A 17146-nucleotide genomic window follows, 5' to 3' on the forward strand; every position below is an offset into this window, starting at 1 on the left:
GAATTTCCGGTGCGAACGGACAACGAAGAGTGTTGGAGGAGTGGAGCAGGGAATAGGATAACCTTCCCATGGACCTTGAAATGTTACTTGTCTGACCCCTTAGGATTATAGCCAGTTGAGAATCACTCAATTTTCTTTCACCATTAGCAAAGAATTGGTCAAGTTTAACATGCTGTTGTTTGTATTATTGATGCAATATTTTTATTTGTTCCCCAAATAGAAAGATTAGCATATAGAATATACTTGTTCAAACTGCGACAAATATACTATTGATCTGTGCTTGGCTTTTATTGCTTAGTGTTTATGAAATATACTAATAATATAAACTTAAGAAAGTATACAGAACATTGATTTCATTCCTTAAAAGCCTATTCTAGTTTTCTATATGTCTATGATTTATACCCTAAGAGGTTTTTAAGTAACTTCATACTCAAAATGTCAGCTGAGTTTTCGTGCTGGTGATGACAGTGAAGACTATTAAGAAGTAGAAGGTTAGGTTTCACTTCTACATGGTTAATATAAAAAGTTATCCATTGGAGGTGGGGGAGTCTGTGCTTTCGTGGGGGCAGGAGGTACATAGGAACTCTCTGTACTTTCCGTTCAATTTTGCTGTGAACCTAACACTGTTCTAAAAAAAAGTCTATTAAGAAAAAGAGTTATCCAAGTCAGAGTGAGAGAACAAAGAACCAACTGTGTAGAGTCTTTCCTTGGCCACATTTTGACACAAATAACCCTTAATGCTTTTTGAGTTGTTAGCAATATGATAGATATGGTGCCATGTGATTTACCTGCTAGAGCCAAGACTGCTATCTGTCATCAGATATTTGTGCTTGTCTTCCTCTTAGGAATAAAATCCTCAATTTTTAGTTGGGTATTTGGCTCACCGGCATAAAGGCTTCATTTTCTAGCCACTCTTGCAGGTAGGTGTGCCAAGTGACTAAATTTCTGGCACAGAGATAGGACACAACTGAAATTGGTGAGTATTTTTTCTGGGCAGTCTACTCAAAGAGACTTTTTTTTTTGGCCTCTTCCTGTTAATAGGTTGGCAATTGAGCTGTATTCTCACAACTGGCTGAAAGCATCCCTTTCAGCTAGGTGTGGCCACAGGATTACCTTCTAACCAATAATTGTAAGGAAAAATAGTATCACGTCCATTTTTGGAAAATTATCTTTAAAAGGAGGTGGCACGGTCTTCACGACTTTGTTCTTTCTACTAACTAGAAGCTTCAGCAGATTTTGAGGAAGATTTTTGAGGATGGAAGAGCAACAAGATAGAAAAGAACTGAGTCCTTGAGGACTGTGGAACTGCTTTCAGGTTCTGCTCTATTTACTTCCAAATTAATATGCGTGAAAGAGAAAAAACTTCCATCTTGGTTAAATATCAGGTGGCTTTAAGTTTCTGTGTTTCATGCTAAATATATTCCTAATAGATACAGGATTAAGTACTTGGAAGTGAGGTAATATAAAAACACAGTACTGGACTTAGAAGTTGGGTGGTAGGTTGTATAGACTCAAATGTCGCAGGCTGGTAATTTGGTGCAAACATTTTCTTTCTTTAGCTTGAAAAGGAGACCACATGCTGACAAGAGCTATAGATTTACAGGACGTGCGAGGAAAGATTAATGATTTTTGTGGGTATCAGCTGCTTCTTGACGCTTTCAGAAAGCCTTACAGGTTAGAAGAAGGCAGTAGAGACAGTAGGGACCACAGCTTTGCTAACAGGGGTGCTGTCTCAGGCCTGCAATCAGAGTTGACAATTTGGACCCTTGTAGCGATGAAAGGGCAACTGCTTTGGCACCCCAAACTGAATCAGTTGCAAGTAAGCTAAAGGCCTACAACCTTAGCAAGAGAGAAAACTAGTGCCACTCCATACAAAAGCATCAACTTGCTGGCAAAGAGTAGATTTTGGGGGGTATTTTCCTCCCACCCAAGTCTTTTTCAAAGGTAGCTGCTGTTAAATTGAGAGTCAAACAAATGGACAGAGTACTAGAACCAATAAATAAAAGACCAGTCTTCAGTCTTTAAAAAAAAAAAAAACTATGCCTAGACACGATCTTTGGCTGTGATTATAAGCACAGGGAATGGACAAAGTAAATAAAAAATGAATTTCTATTTGAAAGAATTATATTTCCTACAAAATCTATGACTATTCAATCCCCCAAGCCATCCCCAAGCCTGCACAAAAAGGAAATGGGCTGGATAAACCATGTGTCTCCCAAGAAATGTATCACTCTCCAAAGCCAATGTCAGATATGGTTGTGGAGGATGCCGCTCAAGGAGGAACTCTTGAGTTAGAAAAGCTAGGGGCCATGAGGAATTGTATCAGTCTTCTGTGGCTGCTGTAACAAAATACCCACAGACTGGTGGTTCATGCAACAGAAATTTGTTTTCTCATGGTTCTGGAGGCTAGAAGTCCAAGATCAGGTTATCATCAGGTTTGGTTTCTCCTGAGGTCTCTCTCCTTGGCTTGAAGGGAGCCACCTTCCTGTTTTATCTTCAAATGGCCTTTCCTCTGTGCATGCGCATCCCTGGTGTCTCTTCCTCTGCTTATAAGGAAACAGTCATATTGGATTAGGGTCCTACCTGTATGACCCCATTTAATCTTAATTACCTCCTTAAAGGTCCCATCTCCAAAAACAGTTACATTAGGGTTTGGGGCTTCCACATATGAATTTTAGGTGGGACACAATTCAGTCCATAAAGAAAAAGTTCCTCACAGAGGGCAGAATCAGGGGTGCCTGGTAGGCTGATCAAGGAACTCCATGCACAGTCCTGGGAGTTTCTGCAATTACTGCTCAGCAGGGTTTGATAATTTCTATGGACCAGAGCCAGTGAGTGTTGTATGTTTCCTATTTTCCTTTTATCCAATTGAAATTTTGATTAAGGTTATTCTTTTCCGGTTTCGCCATTATACGGTCTATTGAGTACAAGTGAGCAGGTAGGGCAAATAACTTTCGGGTTATGAGTTTCTGGACCACTAGAGCCACATCTAGACAAGATGGAGAGGACTGAATATCCCCCAGAATTTCCAGACTCCGACTGAATATCCCCCAGAATTTCCAGACTTCGAGCTTAAGGCAGTAACCAGGTGACACTTTGGAGCTTCCTCTTCCAGGGAGGGAGTCTCTATGTGGAAAGGGCTGTGGCAAGGACTGCTCCTTGTCCCCTGATATGTTTTCCCTTCCTCTTTCAAGTTTTAGCTGGATCTTCATCGTGTCACGTGGTGATAGGCAGATGCCAAGGCGCACAGCAGTTCTAATTTGTCTGCGTTCTTCAGCTTCGGTCCTACACCAGGCTCTTCCCCCAACTGCTAGGCCTGCTGACCAGCAGCAGCTGCAGGCCCACTGCCAGGCACTTGGCAGTGTACACACGGAGGTGTCCTAAGAGAGGCACAGCTTCCCATAAAGTGTTTGGTGAGCTCCCCATTTGCGGTCCCACTTTGGCGATGGATGTGTTGGGCTTCTCAGATATCCTTGCAAGCTTCAACTTGTTTACTCACCCCAGGGCTTTAGGAGGCCTGCTTAGTGAGGATTCCTCCAACTTGCCCTTCCAGATCTTTACTTCCTCAACTCCTCCCACAGTTTGTAAACTCCGATCCCTGTAATAAATCCCTTGCCTAATAACCCTCATAGTGGCTCCATTCCCTCACTGAACCCTGACTGATACATTGGGCTTTATGACATATGTAGATCAGCTGTTTTCCACCAGAGTCACTTGCACTATCCTGCTAAATCTTCCTAAGAACTATGGGAAGGTGGCACTGTTATTATCTCCATTTTATAGATGTAGAAATGGGTTTAGAGAAGTATCAGTCTCACTGTCATGCAGCTGGTAAGCGCAGAAGGCAAGTTTGTAATCCAGTCTGCCTCTTGCTAGAGCCCAAGAGCTTAACCACAATAGTTTAATACACGTGCACTTACTATTCAGAAATTCTACTCTGATTCCTATTGCTTCTTGCTTTAGTGTTTTAAGTCAATCATGCTACCTAATCAGGCAACCATAATGTATGAAAAACAGAGAATAAAGATTGCTATTGTATCACCAGGGTAACAGCTTTGGAAAGTATCAGTTTTACTGATAGGCTGTTCACGTATTTCCACGTCAGCTCCCCAAAAGCAAAACCCCCGGTCAGGTAGAACTCCACTCCAGGCAAGGGCTAGGATCCATTTTTTGTTTGTTTGTTTTTTATTTAATATTTAAAAACCAAGGAAAGATATATGCCCGTAGCATACTGCCTACTAAAGGGGAGACTTTAATTAATTCTGAAAGAACAAAAGAACAGGTCAGAGCCTGATATTGGGGTGTAAATGAAAATGAAGTCAGATTTACGAGATACTTTTGGGATTTACTAAACATATACCGGCAGGGAAGGGAGAAAGAAGGTAGGCAATGTGAACAGTTGCTGTAATGTATTAATACTTTTGGATTCTCTTAGATCTCAGTACTTTATAGGGAATCAGAGTCCTCATTTTCTTGTCCAGTGTGGAAGGTACTGTCAGTACCATGCTCACAACCCTGCAACATTCATTGTTTTTACATGCAGTGTCCTATTGCTAGTGCACTCTCCCTGAGGGCATTCTCTCAGCCCAGGTGCAGAGCAAGACCTAAATGCTGGAGAATAGCAGCCCTGGGGGCTACTATAAACTCATAACTGATCAAAATTAGAGGATAAATACCCTCAGCTTCTTCTCCCCCTCATGTGGGACAACTCCTAGAGGTTCCCAGCATGACTGAGCCTCATTGCCCCCACCAGTAACTTGCTAATTAACCTGACTGATCTGGGCTTCCTTTACCTCCCGTCTTATTTCCCCTCTCCCTAGCAATGCTTCCTGGGATCACCTCTCAAACTACTTGCATTTACATCTTTTGCTTCCAATATGCTTCTGAAAAAATCTAACCTAAGAGCCCAACTACCTGGAAAACACTCCTGCCCAGAAATAATTGGCTGAAACTCTCCATTTTTTCAAGTTTGAAATTCTACCATTAGAGGTGCATATGGGGTGTCAGGTGTTAACTTGGGAAATTCAAATACCCCTGCAGGGTTGTAAAGCAACTACATTTTTTTTCCTTCATATCTTGGGGAAAATTAGTTGGTTACATTGCTTTCCTCTTACTACTATTCACCCTGGCCACAGTGTTGCTCAAAAGAATCATTAACCATCATGAAATAAGTAAATTCCCACTGCCTCATCCTGGAGCAGGCTTAATAGAGTTGTCCATGTCAGAAGGAGTGTGATCTCAAGTCTGCATCAGCAATTTGGAGTTGAAAGACTGAATGTACTGATGGACAATGGCCAGGCCATATATAAAAATAGAACTGTGACCCATGAAGGAAATCAGAGCATATCACCCCAAAATATGCTGCTTTAACATATTGATTATTTTAAAATACAGGCAACAGAGAAAGAGCAAATGCTCTCTGCCCTCCCCCTTTTTGCCTAAAAGCAGGGCATATATTTTCCATGAGAAAGATGCCCTCCAATAACCAGCAACAAAACATTCTTATCACTGGAAATGGGGAGTTGATGCCAATGTGAGTCTGCACACACACACACAAAATCTTACTAATATAACCATTATCTTCCTTTAGCTTTCCCCATTTATTTCCTATTCAATTCCCCACAGTTCACCACCCTTAGAAGCCCACACTCCTTTTCATTATCTAGTCACATCTCCACAATTTATCACCTTTTGTTAAAATGTTATATAAACTCCTGAGTCTAACTATGTCTTTGAGGTTTTCACTTCTTCTCTACAAAGCCCTTTTTGCCATGTAAAAATATTAACATCAAATAAAATTATATGTTTTTCTCCTGTTAATCTGGCCAGGACTTGATTAATAACTGACAGCTTCCCTGACTTTTGCCCCTGCTTCCAACTTAGCACCAATCAGAGAAAGACAAATATGCACCCCTAACCAATCACATAGGATTCCCCATTTCTAGTTCCCCTGCCTACAGCTTCCCCATGCCAACAGCCTCTAATTGGGATACAGTTGAAGCTTTCCCTTTTTCCTACTATAAAACTTTCCTACTCTTCTGCCTGCCTTTGAGTCTATGCCAAATGCACAAGTGACAGTGGTTGATTCCCTTGTTATAGCAATCTCTGAATAAATAGTCTTTGCTTGTTCTTATTGGGTTGGTCTTAGTTTATTTCCCCAGACTGTCTACCCTTGTAACATTCTATCTAAGGCTAGTATTTGATAGTACACCTTATCCTCTCCATCCATATTGTCCTAATATGAATGGCATACTGTTTTAGAGTTCCAAATGTAAGGATGCCTTTCATCCCTGGACAGGAGTGCACTTTGATCATTTTAGTAACAATAAGACGGAAGTTTTAGAGCACCAGGAGAAAAAGGCCAGATTTTACATGTCCTTTTCCCACTATACAATGCAATCACAAAACCAGTATTTAGCTATCACCAGTACCGCTTTTGTCCCTTATCCCTTGTCTGATGATGGGAATCTTCATTTGTCTGAAGTTTCCTAGTCCCCTGACATAGCACTTCTCCCTCAGTGTCTGAGGCTGAAGACTCCTGAGGCTTTTCCTTTCTGTGCTACCCAAAGAGGGGTCCATATGGCGTTGTTCCAGAGTCCCATCATAACTTAAAGGGAAACTTTCACAATGTGAAATTTGCAGCCCTTGATGTCCAATGAAGGAGGAGGATGTCCTCAAATTCCTTGCAGCAGGAACTCACTTAGATGGCACCAACCTTGACTTCCAAACAGAACAGCACATCTACAAAAGGAAAAGTGATGGCATCTGCATCATAAATCTGAAGAGGACCTGGGAGAAGCTTCTGTTGGCAGCTTGTGCCATTGTTGCAAGTAAAACCCCTGCTGATGTCAGTGTCACATCCTCCAGGAATACCGGCCAGCAAGCTGTGCTGAATTTGCTGCTGCCACTGGAGCCACTCCTGCTGCTGGCCGCTTCACTCCTGGAACCTTCACCAACCAGATCCAGGCAGCATTCCAGGAGCCACGTCTTCTGGTGGTTACCGATCCCAGGGCTGACCACCAGCCTCTCCCAGAGGCGTCTTATGTTAACCTGCCCACCATTGCTCTGTGTAACACAGATTCTCCTCTGCGGTCTGTGGACATCGCCATCCCATGCAACAACTAGGGGGCTCACTCAGTGGGTCTGATGTGGTGCATGCTGGTCCCGGGAAGTTCTCCACAAGCCTGGCACCATCTCCCGTGAACACCCACGGTCATGCCTGATCTCTGCTTCTACAGAGACCCTGAAGAGACTGAAAAGGAAGAGCAGGCTGCCATTGAGGAAGCTGTGACCAAGGAGGACTTTCAGCGTGAACGGAATGCCCCCAGCTCCTGGGTTTAGCGCTGCTCAGCCCGGGGTTGCAGACTGGTCTGAAGGCGCGCATGCGCCCTCGGTGCCTGCTCAGCAGGTCCACACTGAAGGCCAGCGCTCAGCCTGCCACGGAAACCTGGACTGCAGCTCCCACTCTCAGGCCACTGAATGGGTGGGAACAACCACTGAGTGGTCTCAAACTGTTCTTCCACAAACTCTTAAACAAGATGGAAATAAGGCTGATGGAAAATAAACATCAGTTTCCAAAAAAAAAAAAAAAAAAGGAAAAGAAGACTCTCGAGGGACTGTTTGACTGCTTGCAGGTTTATGAACGAGTCTCTGTAGAGACCCTTTTCCACGGGAAGGTGGCGGAGTGTCTTGACCCTTTTAGGATCCGTGCAATGCAACTTCCTTGCAACCTCTTAGGCTGCTTATTTATTTGTTCTCTACTCTCATTCTCACCCTTCTGTGCTCTGCTGTGCGTTGTAATGTGCTTGGATCCTGTAATCTACAGCCACCAGCTGATTTTTGGTCAGATTTTGCCAATGGAAGGAAATTAAAGGCAAGAGGAAGGGAGAAGTGACTCTTTTTCCACTTTGGAGCAGCTGAAATAGCAGTTATTTCCACCAGTTCCAGCACTGCACGACAGTGAGGAAAGAATGGAGGCAGCAGTAGTGCTGGTGGCAGAGGCAACACCAGTCGTGAAGAATGTGGAGCAGAGGAAGCCACAGTGACTCAGACAGCAGCCTGCACTTGCAAACTCCCGGGCTCCAGCTCAGACAGCTGGGCTCCAACAACAGAAGCCTTAGCTGCACACACCCTTGGCCTCTGCTTAATGATTCTGCTTCCCCAGTCTAGAAATGGTAGTAGCTACTGCTCGTTCAGTAACCTTTCTTTCCTCTCCAGACTTTCCAACAGCTTTAACCAATTCCTTCATTTAAATCTCTTCTGCTTGAAATACCTTGAGTGTTTTGTTTTGTTTTGTTTTTTTCCCTCACTGCTTACTGAATGGTAGGGACCCTGTCATGATGAAATCCAATTAAAATTCCACCCATGGTGGAATCTCAGGGGATCTCTCTTTTGTATTATTTGGAATATAAAGGGACAAGTTTTCTTCTTATTTCTTTGGAAAGATATTTGCCTTAGAGAAAGAGCCCCTGGCAGTAGATTTGCATAGATTATTCATTCCCTCTTAGAACAGATATGCAAATAATTCCAAGAAAGGGCTCTGTGAACTTGAGCTACTTTATTTAAGAGTCACAGTCCAGGCTGGGTGAGGGTGGCTCCTGCCTGTAATCCTAGCACTCTGGGAGGTGGAGGCGGGATGATCACTTTCCATCAGGAGATCAAGACCAGCCTGAGCAAGAGTGAGACTCACCCCTCATGTCTACCAAAAATAGAAAAAATTAGCCAGGTGTGGTGGTTTGTGCCTGTAGTCCCAGCTACTTGAGAGGCTGAGGCGGGAGGATCACTTGAGCCCAGTGTTTGAGGTTGCAGTGAGGTATTGTTTGAGGTTGATTGTTTGAGGTTGCAGTGAGCTATGATGATGCTACTGCACTCTACCCAGGGCGACAGAGGGAGACCCTGTCTCAAATAAAAAATAAAATAAAATAATGGTCCTGATACTTTAGTACTCTTTCTTCATAAATTTAAAAAAATAAATAATAATATAAATTTTAAAAAATCATTGCATGACCACAGCAAGCTTCATGTGGAGATCTTCTGAAATACCTCACATGATACACATTTTTCCCAATCAGCAATCTGAGGTGTGTTGAAGGGTTTGTAAAAGTAAATTAACAACTATCGTCCTCAAACAAGTGTCCTTCTGTATCAAGGCCTGTTCCATACTGGCGTGGAAGCACTAGTGGTTAAGTATGTCTTTGGCAATAAGTAAAGAACCATTGCCCTCACTCCCTCTCCTGTTCCTGCAGCCTTAACCATCCTGGTACATTCCTCTCACCTCTCAGACCTTCCTAAAGTCAAACAACTAAGGGTTAACAACCCTGCTTCAGTACTGTGACCAGGGTCTTTTCTGATTGGTTGATGTCCATGCCAGTCACTACTGGGACAGAGCTCCGCCCCCAGTAGGTATTCCACATCCCCTGCACCTCCACTGCCTTGGTGTGAGTGGCTCCAAACCTCCGTAGGGGGAACACAAGGGCTCCGAGGCAGTGCTGGCACTCCAGCATCAAAGACCCAGGGTCCACCTGGCCTTCAGGGGCTAGGGTTTCCCACCCTTTGCTGATGGTCCCACTGAGAGACGTGACTGCTTATGGGAACTGCAATCTCTGTAAAATTTTGGCTTTGAGCAAAACAGGGAGAGAAAGTGCAGCTGGGCAGGTCTCAGTAGGGGCAAGTGCAGCCATGGCTAGAGCTCTGTATTGTCTGCTGGCATTGCAGACACTCCCAAAACAGGAGGTAGGATGCAGGAAAAGATAAGGTTCTTGGGGGCAGTTTGGAGCCAAGGGTTACCTGAAGTATAGGTACCATTCTTCGATATCATTGTTGAAGCTCACCTCTATTTGATGAGTTCATTAAAACTCACTGAATGTCCATTCATCAAAGACATTAACACTGATTTTATTAATAAAAAAGATTAACACCTACATAACATTTTCTCTGTGTCAGGTTCCATTCTAAAAGTATATTAATGCATTTGAGAATTAAAATTGTCATCATTGGCTGGGCGTGGTGGCTCACGCTATAATCCTAGCACTTTGGGAGGCTGAGGCAGGAGGGTCGCTTGAGCCCAGGAGTTTGCAGTTGCAGTGAGCTATGATGACGGCAGGACACTCCAGCCTGGGCAACAGAGTGAGACCCTGTCTCTAACAAAAATAAATAAAATAAAATAATCATCAACTCTATTTTACAAATGAGAAAACTGAGGCACAAAAAAAATATTTAAAATATACCTGGCAAACCAGTGTGTGAACCCAGGCAACAGGCTCATGAGCATACGCTCATTGCCACCTTTCATCTGAAGGATTACTTTTGTCTTAATTTTTCAATAATGTTTTATATTTAATTGTTGGTAATATGTATATTGAGTACATAAAATCCAGTTATTATAATGACTAACTAGAAGATTTATGAATGGAGTTGGTTTTATTTCAGCGGAAACTGAGACATCAGCATCATGACTAACACCACTGGTGTTAGGAACAATTGAAGACTTCTTGAAATGGTAAGCCACCTAATAATCTATCAATTCAATTGACATGTTGTTAGAAGAGTTTTATGCAGTTCTTTCCGTGAAATAAGGGCTTAAACTGACACATCATTTAGCTAGTGAGAACTGCATTAAAAGGTAACAACAAAGATTTCTGAAAATCAAATTATTTGGAAATTATTAAAATAATTTGAAGAAAAAATTCCACCAAACTTTTATCATGTGGTAAGCAGTTTTATATACATACATAACTATACATGTAATTGAATAAACAGTTTCATACATATATGATTTTTATAATTTAGAAATGGGGAATATATTTTCAAAACTTTTTACATTTATACATTGATGTATAGGTTCATTTATAACATATGTTGATGATTAGATGTGTTGACTATCACTCCCAACAGCAAATATCAGCAAATCCCATTTCAAATAGGTTGAAATAAGGGAAGAGATTTACTTCATCTCACATAACTAGTAGTCCAAGGTAGGTTCCAGGCATGGTAAGATCAATGGCTCAGTAATGTCATCAAAGTTCTTTCCATGGCTGTTTCTCTTTACTCCATGTGAGGGTTTGCCCTTGGGCTGGATCCTCTAATTATCTCAACATGGACACAGCACTTCCTGCCGTCACATCAGTGCTGGTTTAAAATATGTCCACAAATTCTTTAATAGTCCTCCCTCCTTGCAAAACTGAAGCCTAATTCGCCTCCTCTTAAATATGGGCTGTACTTAGTGACTCACTTTTAAATGAATAGAACATGGTAGAAATGGTAGTGTGTTGCTCCTGAAATTAGGATATAAAGTCATGGTTTCCTCCTTGTCCTTTTCCTTGGATCACTCTGGGGAAAGCCAGCTACCGTGTCATAAGGACATTCAGGTAACCCTATGGAGAGGTCCACATGGCAAGTAATTGCATGCTCCTGCTCGGAGCCAGCAGTGAACTGAGAACTTCTGCCAACAGCTATGTGAGTGAGCTATCTTGGAAGTAGATTCTCTAGCCCCAGTCAAGACTTCATTCCGATAAATGCAACCCTAGCGAATGTCTTGACTGGAACCCCATCAGAAACCCTGAGCCAGAATCACCTAGCTAAGCTACTCCTGCATTCCTCACTCACCAAAAATGAGATAATAAAATATTTGTCATAAAATTGTTACATAGCAATATATAACTAATGCAATATCATTATATTGAAACATCCAGAGGAAAAAAGGAGCTCTCTTCTCTCTCTCTTTTTCTTTCTTTCTGAGAAACTTTTTGAGACTTCCTGGCAAACTTTTTTTCACATTTCATTGGGCAGACTTGGGTCATATTCTAATTTCTAAGCCAGTCAGTGATAAGGCAATAATATTACCATGATTGACTTATGCTGCACATGATCCATCCCTTCATGCTGGAGCTGGAGTCACCTTCCTCAGTAGCAGAAGACTGTGTAGAGGATAGTGGCTTCTGGTAGGAAGGAATTTAGGGTGGAGAAATGGATACTAAGGGATAACTTAATCAAGACAGTCTGTTAAGTAGACAGTGAGGGATTCTGGGTCTCCTAGGGACCAAAGTGGGCACTGCTTCGATTCACCCACCCCCACACTGGCTTTCAGAGAGGCTCATGGGAGATCTGCATGTGCAGTAAGACTCAGGTCATGCAACTCCCAACTGTCCAATCAAAGTGGTTCCATGGTGACATCTGAACCACGAGGGAAGTCCCAATCCAGGCACTATAAAACAAGACGCAGACCATATCCAGGCCCTTTTTGTATCCTTTCTTTTGCTCTCTCTTTGCTGCGACAATGGGTCCGCTCGTCATCTGTGGCGTATGTACCATGCTCTGTAATCCTATACCTTGCTCTTGCCCTATAATCCTGTCTTTCTCTCCTCAATAAACCTCATTTTTGTGCTTGCCTTCCTTTGGTGTGTTTGGTCATTCTTCATCCATGAGCGCACCAGGAACCAGCATTTCACACTAAAACCTGACAAGTCTAGGTTGTACTATATAGCAAATATACACTAATTCTAAAAGGCTTAACACACCAAAAGTTCGTTTTTTTCTCACACTACACGTCCCATATATCTTAGCAAGGAGACCCTGACTGAAAGAGGTTTCAACTCAACACCTCCTTCTTTGATCCCCCAACAGTGGGATTCAGAAAGTGACAAATTTTTTACTGGATCCCAAAGCCTATTCCTGGAAGTGATACATATCACCTCCTCTCTTCTCTTATTTTATTAACCAAAATGAATGCCTGATTTCAAAGAAGTCAGGTAATACACACAATATCATGTTGTGACCAGAAACTGGAGACCCAGCTTTTCTGAGTCTGCAAAGCCTGGGTGGTCCCAGCCCGGCTGAAGACATCAGATTTCATCGTTCTACACCCTTCTTTGCTTCCTGTCCCCAGATCCCCTTAATAAAGTGGTTTAATGCCCCCCCTCCACAAAAAAAGAAACTGGAGACCCAGAAACATTTGGTGAACATTACTGATGAGTACCAGCAGGAGAAAAGCAAGGGCTGCAAAACTTGCTTACTAAGGGACCCAAGATTGGGATGGCAGTATGAAAACAGGCTTTCCCTACTCCATTCCCTACAATTCCCCATACTTCTTAAAGAATCTCTCTCTCTCTCTTCTTGTCTTTGTCTTTCAAGAGCTGAAGTGGTTAAATATAACAGATTGGATGTTAGGGTACATGGCACAGGGGTAGGTCCTAGCTTAATTGCTGCTAGATCTTAGCTTAGAATGTGTGAACAGGTCTTAACGAGCTATTTGAAAACTTCGGTGAAAATATTAGTATTGACTCAATATCATGTATCTAATAATTACAGCTCTTACATTAGGTCCAATAACACGTAATTTTGCTAATAATCCTAAAGTTGTAAGTTGAAATTTGGAAGTGCTTTGTATATGGAAATCTGCATGTCAATAGCTCACCTTTTCTCAGGATTCTTCATGCTTATGGAGTGGTCATTATGCTAATAGGATGCCTGGAAGTGTCCTGGTTCTCCTGCTAGGTTAACGCCCCTTTTCGTTCAGGTCCTGAAAATCTCCTGACCCAGGGAACTTTAGGCTCCCTGATTTGCATTATTGTTTGAGTTCTTTTATTTCTGCCTGATAGCTGACCTGGAATGAAAATTCAATTTTTAGACTTTCAGCTCTGGTGTCATTTTAGGTAACTCCATCTCATTTTGTTACAGCAAGTGTTACAGCGGGTGGTTCCAAGGACAAACTGAGCCACACAGGGAAATTCAGAAAATCAAGATTTATTCCCTGGTGGGCTCAGAGGGGTCTTGCCACCAAAATCTGAGACCCATCTACTGGGTTTTTCCCACTTTTATTAGGTTGGGGTGGTCCGAGGGTGGGGTCTCAGGTGGCTGATGCAATTGCAGAAGCCAAGTAATGGGTTAGTATTAGGTTGATGAGGGGTGGGGTCTCAGGTGGCTGACACAATAGGTAAGTGTGATTGCAGAACACAGGTAATAGGGTAGTATGAGGTTGATGAGGGTCTTCCTTATTTTTCCAGTCTTCTTCCAGCCAGAAGCTCTCTGGCTATCTCACTCCTCTACCCAACCTTATTCTGTTTTCCATGTCCCTCTTCTCTTCTACCATATCACATCCTCTTGGTTCCTATAAAGGAATATAAAGCACATGCCATGTCACTCTACAACAGCTGATTTCCTGCGAATCTTCCTTCCGAGTCTATAAGCTCTTTGAAAGTAAATTCCATGCTTTATATGATTTTTAAAATTCACAGGTCTAGCATAGCAATTAGTACCATAACCCTGGTTGTTAAGGAGTTTTCGAGGAATGTCCAATGACTATTGAAAACTACAAGGTTTTGCAGTGAGTATATCACTGAAAAACAAAAAAACAAAAAAGAAAACTTCAAGGTTCAAGCTTTGGGAAGGGAAATTATAACAATGTAAGGGTCTTTAAAAATTCACTATAAAGATCCATTGTTTTCACTTCCTAAAGCAGGGTAAGCTAACAGTACGCATTGAAATACAAATAACTGGCCAGGCGTGGTGGCTCACTCCTGTAATCCTACCACTCTGGGAGACCCAGGTGGGTGGATCTCTGGAGGTCAGGAGTTTGAGACCCTGTCTCTACTAAAAATAGAAAGAATACATATAGAAAAAATTAGCTGGGCATAGTGGCACATGCCTGTAGTCCCAGCTACCCAGGAGGCTGAGGCAGTAGGATCACTTAAGCCCAGGAGTTTGAGGTTGCTGTGAGCTAGGCTGACACCACGGCACTCACTCTAGCCCGGGCAACAGAGCAAGACTCTGTCTCAAAAAAAAAAGAAAAAAAAAAAAAAAGAAAGAAATACAAAGAACTGTGGGAAGAACAACATATTTAGGCCTTAATTTAATATCAATGGTTCACCCAATTAACTCCTTAAAGAGGTTCTCTGGCGGTGGTTCTCAACTTTGTTCCTGGGGAGTGGGGGTGACATTTCCTATCATTAAGGACTTTAGGGCAACAAAATCTCCAGGGATGCGATGGAAAGTGTGGTTTGAAGAAGCTCTTCAGGCATTCCTATGTATTCATCCCCTCCGTCAACGCTGCACAGAGGGACTCCTGCGGAGGTGCAGGTCAATTTTGTTTTGGTCTTGCGGATTTTATGATGGATTGGCCTCCTCGAGGACACCTAGACGCAGGAGCAGGGCTCTTTACCTTCCTGGTGCCTATAACTATTTTAAAAATTACATTCTCTGTAAGTGTGGGGATTTACGGAAGGTCGGTTGTTATTACGCTTACAGTAACTGCTCTTGTCCTAGTCTTGTGGGTGGGGACCGACTACCGCGACCCCGCACTCCTCTTTAGGAAGGCCACACCCTGGCCAAGCCGAGCCTAGGGACAGCCTTCAACGCGCAGGGTGTAGTCAGGGTGTATCCTTTCAAAGCCTGGAGGAGTACAGTCATCGGGCGGCTCACTGTCTTCTTTTAGCCAGCTTAGCAGGAGTTTCCGAACTCGCCGGAGCGGAGGCCTGCGGGGGTGGGGCTGGAATGCCTTCAGCGCTGCTCCTCCTCCTCCTCCTCCTCCGGGCCGCGGGGCGGGGGAGGGGCGGGCGGCCAGGCCAGCCTGCGCCGGTGGCTCCCAAGGCCACGAGCACGTGTAAACGAGCCCTCTTCACATTATCTCGTAGGATTATCACAAAATAGGCAAAGGCAGGGCCACCTTCACAACCCCTCCTAAAAGGACGCCCAGATTTTTAAATTATAGTTTTATAGAGGTCAGGTCCGTTCATTGCTTACTATTCTCTCATCTGTAAAATGGGGATAAAAGTCACCACAAATTTTTTTTTTTTTTAAAGGAACCTTGCGCGACCATGCAGTGTTCATTTCCTGTGGATAGTGGAGAGGAACTAAGCAACTTCGCTTTGTTGATTTTATTCCGGCCCGTTACAAAGACAGACCCTCTACAACAAATGTTTCCCTTTGTCCTTGGCCTTGTAAAGAGTCATTTCTCTACAGAGAAAGAATCCCCTTTGTGCGTTCCCTGGCCCTGCAGGGCGTGGGGATTATGAAGGGAAAGCGCTCTCGAGCTGTTTTCCGGGTTGGAGACATTGTTCTGGAAAGCAGGCTGGTTGCCATGGCGACGGCTCCCCGGTGGCCTCGCCCTGCCCCCTTCCACCCCGCCCGCCTGCGCTGCCGGCTGCTGCCAGCCCGGCCTGGTTGCAAATGCTCCTCCCCGCACAGCGCGGAAATGGCAGGGAAATTCCAAACTGTATTTCCCAGATGGCCTCTGAGGCCCAGAGACAGAAAAAAATTAATCCCTTGTCAGACAGTTCTGCATTGTCCTTGAAAAAAACAGCCATTAGATTGAAAGCTTGTTGAAGGCAGGAACCAACTGTTCTCATCGCGGAACCAATTCTTCCCCTCTCACTGTGACCATCTTCCCCCAGCCAACGTAGGCTGACACTTAGTAGAATCTGAAAAAGGGTCTATAACCACTTGCCAGTGAGGTGGCGGTATAGACTCCGGTTAAAAGCGTGGACTTTGGAGCCAGTATCTTTGCCTGCCACATTATAGATGTGGGACATTGGTATCCAAACTTAATTTTCCTCATCTCTGAAATGGGAACAATACCCTAGAGAGTTACGGTGAGTACTGAATAGGATATGTTAAGATACGAAACGCCTGGTACGTGTCTGGTTTATGGGGACCTCCAAATTGTGACTGTGATTATTACTATTCCTGTTACCTCCTCTGTAGCCTGCTGCATATTCATGGAGGTAAGCTACCAGAAAAAGAAACAACCCCAAAACGACAAAAAACCTTCCAGCAGAGTCCATAGCAGCCCAGAGTCTAATAGTTAATGTAATGAATGCAGAAGTGCTTCGTAAGTTATTTGTGTAATAACGACCAAATAGAACGTGCCAGCAAGTTCTGTGTATGCTAGATTTTCGCACATAAATAATGCAAAGTGCGTTGTGTTCCAATTGCCTATAGATGTATCTATGCTAAAAAAAATAAAATGGTAATTTTGACATCTTTCAGCCCGATTTCTCCCTTCCCCTTCCCCCAATCTCTTAGGGTACTTCTGAAACCTACAGACAATTTTCAGTTGAGCCTGTGTCTGTGACATCTGTAAGCGCCATGGGCCCCCACTTCTCACCCCCAGGAGTCACTTGCGGTCAGAGAAGCCCGGGGGTGTGCAGTGTGA

The 17146-nt window shown here is 43.4% G+C and overlaps 1 pseudogene; it reads left to right on the forward strand.

Annotated features, from left to right (window-relative positions):
* The first annotated feature begins 6655 nt into the window (after window positions 1-6655).
* LOC123640587 lies at window positions 6656-7564 on the forward strand (annotated as a pseudogene).
* The last annotated feature ends 9582 nt before the right edge of the window (window positions 7565-17146 follow it).

This window comes from Lemur catta, chromosome 6 (assembly GCF_020740605.2).
Source record: "Lemur catta isolate mLemCat1 chromosome 6, mLemCat1.pri, whole genome shotgun sequence".
In the NCBI taxonomy this organism is placed as follows: Eukaryota; Metazoa; Chordata; class Mammalia; order Primates; family Lemuridae; genus Lemur; species Lemur catta.